The following is a 6,333-nucleotide window of genomic DNA, read 5'->3' on the forward strand; positions in this document are numbered from 1 at the left end:
ACAAGTGTGTACGCACACGTGCCGTGTGTGAGTGTGTGCATGTGTGTAAAATTGAAACTGGTTTTGGTTAACTGATGAAGCCAGGACTGTACTTGGTTTCCTGTGCTATTGCTTCCTAACTCTGGGAAGAGCTAGTCAAGGAGGCGTCCTGCTGAGCAGTTGCCCACAGTGCCAGTCAGCATGAGCCTCTGGGCACTTGGTGCTCCGCCAGGTCCCCTTGGGCACATCTCATTGTCTTTGTGTGCCCAAGCCCTCGCAACTGCAGGTCTTGCTCCTCCTGGCTGCACTGATGCCTCTTTGGGGGATGCCCTTGGCTACCAAAGTCATTCTCAGAGTTCTGCCAGTGCCTGGGGGTTGTTCCCTGGGATGACCCTGACTGATGGCTAACACAATGGAGAATGAAAGCCCAGTTCATTGGACTCAGAACAAACTGCCATTCACCTGCTTCCAAGTGAGAAAGAGGAGGGTTCTTCTGCGGGGTCCTCTGAGGCTGGCAACATGGAGGGGACACCCCTCAGGGCCAGGCTTCCTGGGACAAGGAGATCTTTGTTGGAGAAGGATACCACCACATGCTCAGCAGAAGATGCTGCACTGGCAGGATGTTCCTGGTGAGAATCAGTGCCTGGGGGCCAGCAGTGATTCTTGGTGATGTGTTTAGAATAAGTATCAGTTTGGAGTCGAGGACAATTCCAGGCACTCTTGTGGGCAATGGTCTTTGATCTGACGTCTGAGGAGTGCAGCCAGCCTCTCCCACGTTAGCCATCCTTCAGGCCCAGCTTCAAGTCAGCTTCTCCATGCAACTGTGTGTCAGGAGCAAATGAACAGGATAAACTAGATAGACTAAAGATGTAGCCAAGGTGAATAACTATAAAAAAGAAAAAAATAGCAGAGAACAATTACCACATTTATGAATCACCCATCTGTGCATGTGTCCATTTTCAAAGCCAAGTGCCTGCCTGCTGTAGGAGACCTGGGACATGTGTCTGTGCTGTGGATGAAGAATGGTAAGAGGTCTGCTCTGGCTTCTGACAAGGACTTGCTCTAATAGTGGAGTACAGGCATTTCTCATTTTGTTGTACTTTGCAGATACTGTGTTTTTCGCAAATTGAAGGTTTGTGGCAACCCTTGGTGAGCAAGTCTTGTCCACACCATTTTTCCAACAGCATGTGCTCACTTCGTGTCTCTGTGTCACATTGTGGTAATTCTCAAAATATCTCAAACTTTATTATTATTATTATATCTGTTATGGTGATCTGCGATCACTGATCTTTGATGTTGCTGTGGTAACTGTTTTGGGGAGCCACAAACTGTGCCATAACTTAATTGATAAATATTGTGCGTGTTCTGACTGCTCCACTGACTGGTTGTTCCCCCGTCTCTGTCCCTCTTCTTGGGCCTCCCTATTCCCTGGGACATGACAATATGGAAATTAAGCCAATTCATAACCCTACAATGGCCTCTAAATGTTCAAGCTAAAGGAAGAGTCGCACATCTCTCACTTTAAATCAAAAGCTAGAAATGATTAAGATTAGTGAGGAAGGCATGTCAAAAGCCTAGAGAGGCCAAAAGTTAGGCCTCTTGTGCCAAATATTTAGCCAAGCTGTAAATGCAAAGGAAAAGTTCTTGAAGGAAATTAAAAGTGCTACTCCAGTGAACACACAAATGATAAGGAAGAGAAAGGGCCTTATTGCTGATATGGAGGAACTTTTAGTGGTCTGGGTAGAAGATCAAATTGTCTATAACATTCCCTTAAGCCAAATCCTAATCCAGAGCAAGGCCTTAACTGTCTTCAAGTCTTTGAAGGCCGAGAGAGGGGAGGAAGCTGCAGAAGGAAAGTCTGAAGCTAGCAGAGGTTGGTTCATGGGCTTTAAGGAAAGAAGCCGTCTCCGCGACATAGAAGTGCGAGGTGAAGCAGCAAGTGCTGATGCAGAAGCTGCAGCAGGTTAGCTAAGGGAACTGATGAAGGCGGCCACGCTAAACAACCGATCTTCAGTGGAGACAGAACAGCCTTTTATTGGGGGAAGCTGCCATCTAGGACTCTCATAGCTAGAGAGGAGAAGTCAAAGCCTGGTTTCAAAGCTTCAAAGGACAAGGTGACTCCCTTGTTAGGGGCTAATGCGCCCAGTGACTTTAAGTTGAAGCCAATCCTCATTTACCATTCCAAAAATCCTAGGGCCCTTAAGAATTATGCTAAATCTACTCTGCCTGTGCTCTATATACAACAAAGCTTGGATGACAGCACATCTTTTTACAACATGGTTTACTGGAAATTTTAAGCCCACTGTTGAGACCTAGTGCTCAGAAAAAGATTCCTTTCAAATTATTACTGCTCATTGACAATGCACCTGGTCACCCAAGAACTCTGATGGAGATGTACAAGGAAATTAATGTTGTTTTCATGCCTGTTAATACAACATCCATTCTGCAGTCCATGGATCAAGGAGTAATTTTGACTTTCAAGTCTTATTATTTAAGAAATGCATTTAATAAGGCTATAACTGCCATAGATAGTGATTCCTCTAATGAATCTCTTGTTGTTGTTAGGTGCTGTCGAGTCAGTTCTTACTCACAGCGATCCTATGTACCACAGAATGAAACACTGCCTGGTCCTGCTCCGTGCTCACGATGGTTGCTGTGCTTGAGTCCATTGTTGTAGCCACTCTGTCAGTCCATCTCGTTGAGGGTCTTCCTAATGGATCTGGGCAAATTAAATTGAAACCTTCTGAAAAGAATTCATCATTCTAGATGCCAGTAAGAACATTCATGTGTCATGGGGAGATGTCAAAATATCAACAGTAACAGGAGTTTGGGAGAAGTTGATTCCAACCCTCATGGATGGCTTTGAGGGGTTCAACACTTCAGTGGAAGAAGTAACTTTAGATGTGGTGGAAATAGCAAGAGAATTAGAATTAGAAGTGGAGCCTGAAGATGTGACTGAATCACTGCAATCTCATGATGAAACTTTAACAGACAAGGAGTTGCTTCTTACGGATGAGCAAAAAAAGTGGTTTCTTGAGATGGAATCTATTCGTGGTGAGAATGCTGTGAAATGACAACAAAGGATTTAGAATATTACATGAACTTAGTTGATAAAGCAGCGGCAGGGTTTGAGAAGATCGACTCCAGTTTTGAAAGAAGTTCTACTGTGGGTAAAATGCTATCAAACAGCATCGCATGCTACAGAGAAACCTTTTGTGAAAGGACTTGTCAATTGATGTGGCAAAATTCATTATTATCTTATTTTAAGGAATTGCCACAGCCATCCTAACCTTCAGCAATCACCACCCTTATCAGCAGCCTTCGACATCGAAGCAAGACCCTCCACCAGCGAAAAGATTACAACTCCCTGAAGGCTCAGATGATGGTTAGCATGTTTTAACAAAGAAGTATTTTTTAAATTAAGGTATATACATTGTTTTTTTAGACATACTGCTATTGCACACTTAATAGACTACTAAAAACCCATAGCTGTTGAGTAGATTCTGACTTATAGCGACCCTACAGGACAGAGAAGAAGTGCCCCATAGGGTTTCCAAGGAGCAGGTAGTAGATTCAAACTGCTGACCTTTTGGTTGGCAACTGAACGGCTCCACCAGACTACAGTATAGCGTAAACATAACTTTTATATGCACTGGGAAACCAAAATACGTGTGTGACTCACTTTCTTGTGATATTCACTTTATTGTGATGGTCTGAAACCGAATCCACAATATCTCTGAGGTATGCCTGTAATGAATTGCACCCCAATGGCTGTGCTTGAAGGTGGACCTGCTAGAAAGACCTGGTAAGGGTCAAACCAAAAAACCAAACCCATTGCTGTTGAGTTGGTTCCGACTCATAGCAACCCTAAAGGAGTAGAATTGCCCTGTAGGGTTTCCAAGGAGTGCCTGGTGGATTCAAACTGCCGACCTTTTGGTTAGCAGCTGTAGCTCTTAACCACTGTGCCACCAGGGTTTCTGCTAGGGGCCAAAGAGATTTAAATAAAGTGTTAATGGGAAGAATGGGAGGAAGATCAATCCTTAATGAGCTGTGGGAGGTGGGGATGGGTGGGCAGGGAGTAACAACAATCTCAAGGGTGAGGTGACCTTTGTTGTTGTTATTAGTTGCCTTTGAGTTGATTCCAACTCATGGCAACCACCTGTGTACAGAGTAGAACTGCTCCATAGGGTTTCAAGGCTGTGACCTCTCAGAAACAGGTCACCAGGCTTGTTTTCCCAAGGCGCGCCTGGGTGGACTCAAACCTCCAACCTTTCATTTAGCAGCTGAGCACGTTAACCGTTTGTACCATTCAGGGACTATTATGTATTAGTTACTTAACAATGATTAACAACAATCATCAATTGTGTAATGCTGTATTATGCCTTACATAAAACATGCGTTGATGTGCATGAAGGGGTTATAGTGGTATTATTCTGGTTTGCGTGAGGAGAGAAGCCATGTGCAGAGTGTCCAGCACATAAGGACATAGAATGGGCCAGAAGGAGGATAAGAAATTTCAGGATTATATTGTATAGGGCCTCGTGGGTGTAAATGAGGCATTTCAGCTGCTTTCTCTCGGCACTGGGGAAACATTCCTTCACCCAGAAAGACACCTGAGCCCTTATTACAAGTAGACACTGAGGGTACAGGGGTGCATGAAGAAGCGAGAGGGCAGGACCTGCCTTCCTGGGGCAGCCCCTGCCATCCTGGGGCAGCCCCTGGGGAGGGGCGGATTTCCATGGGCAGTGAGTGCTACAGAGGAGATTTGCAGTTTTTTTTTTTTTTTCAGGCAGAGCAGAAAGAGCATCTCAGACAAAAGATGGTGCTGAAGAGCGAGGAACTGAGAATAGGCCTTGTGCTGGGGAACAGAGTGCCAGAAGAGCAGGAGGAGGCCCCGCTGGGGCTTGGCACTGACGGGGCACAGGCAGGGGGTCCCAGCACCAAGTTTAGGTGGATGGAGTGAAAAACATGCTGGAGGCCAGGGCTGTAGCCCATAGGACTGGGGGTGTTGAGGGAGGTGATCTCACCGATGGCACAAACATGTCATGCCCTGAAGGGCTATGGGTCAGGCATCTGGATTTCTTCCTGCAGGCAGCTGGCAGCCACGAGGCGGGCTTGGGGCAGGGCAAAGGGCTGGAGGCTGGTGAGGAGAGGAGGATGTGAATGGAAGTGAGGGCACAGCTTCAGGGCCGGGGTCCAGAAAACTCTGCAGTGGGGATGAGAAAGAGGGATGCGGCGGGAAGAGCCCAAGGTTTTGCACTTGAGTGACAGGGAAGAGGATGTCATTGTCAAAGGTGGGAGTATATCTTGGGAGGTGACAGAGGTTTTTAATACTTTCAATGTTAGCATTTGAAAGATTGGCTGAGTGTGACATTCTGGATTTGAATAAGTCTATTTATTCAAATAGACTTACGAAACAAAAGTACAGTTTTTATAACTAGTCATTGATAACCTCTGACCAAGCAAATCATTGACTTACTTGCTTATTGTCCGTAATTGCCAAGACTATAAAGCTAACCCGTGTGGGAGTCCTTCTCACACACACATCCTCTAAAATGTGTTTACAAAGTTGTCACACTCTGACTTCAGAGAGTCACAGTGATGGATTGGAACAATGGCTGGAAGACACAGAAGCACACTCTGACTCCATAGAAGGAAGGACATTTTCACAGTTGTGCTTAGCCAGATGCGATGGCTGATACACCTGGAGGTGAGCTCTCTGCTGATGGAGCAAAGATTCCTGTCCAGGCACCGGGACTGACTCAGCTCGGAGGTCAGTGATACAGGATCTCACAGCCTTAAAGAAGTTGCTATGGCACGTTCTCTTTCCTACCTCACTTTTTACTCCCTGCTCACGGTTCCATCAGCACTGTCTGCCCACACCCTCCTTTAGGAGGGCTGGGGAACTTGGGAGCAGCGGTTTGGTTTGAGGGTTGCCCTTTGTCCTTTAGTTTGTTGGCCAGCATTCCCCGAAATGCTGATGCCAGCTTAATGGCCCTGTGGCTCCCACAGCATCAGCCAGCAGGGGACCTGCCACAGGAAGCTGCCCCTCCTCTCCCCTCCTGGCCCCTCACTGACAGCCAGGGGACAGAATTCATGTGGGCACATCTCTGTGGCCTGAGCCGTTTCCCAAGGTCACAGAGAGAGGTTTTGAGAATCAATTCGTAAACCAGAGATATAAAATGCCTAATTGCTCATCACCGTCTCCAACGTGAGGCAGTTTGTCCATCCTCTGCCACCGGCTTGGGATGTAGAGGGAGTAGGAACGTGTGACCTTCTGTTAGCCCCAGGATCCTCCTGTTCCAGGCTCTGTCCCACCCATCCTGCCTGTCTTCTCCCATCTCAGCCCTTGTC

The 6,333-nt window shown here is 46.5% G+C and overlaps 1 pseudogene; it reads left to right on the forward strand.

Annotated features, from left to right (window-relative positions):
- Positions 1–1,452: 1,452 nt before the first annotated feature.
- Positions 1,453–3,369, forward strand: LOC135232720 (tigger transposable element-derived protein 1-like; annotated as a pseudogene).
- Positions 3,370–6,333: the final 2,964 nt, after the last annotated feature.

This window comes from Loxodonta africana, chromosome 1, assembly GCF_030014295.1.
Source record: "Loxodonta africana isolate mLoxAfr1 chromosome 1, mLoxAfr1.hap2, whole genome shotgun sequence".
NCBI lineage: Eukaryota > Metazoa > Chordata > Mammalia > Proboscidea > Elephantidae > Loxodonta > Loxodonta africana.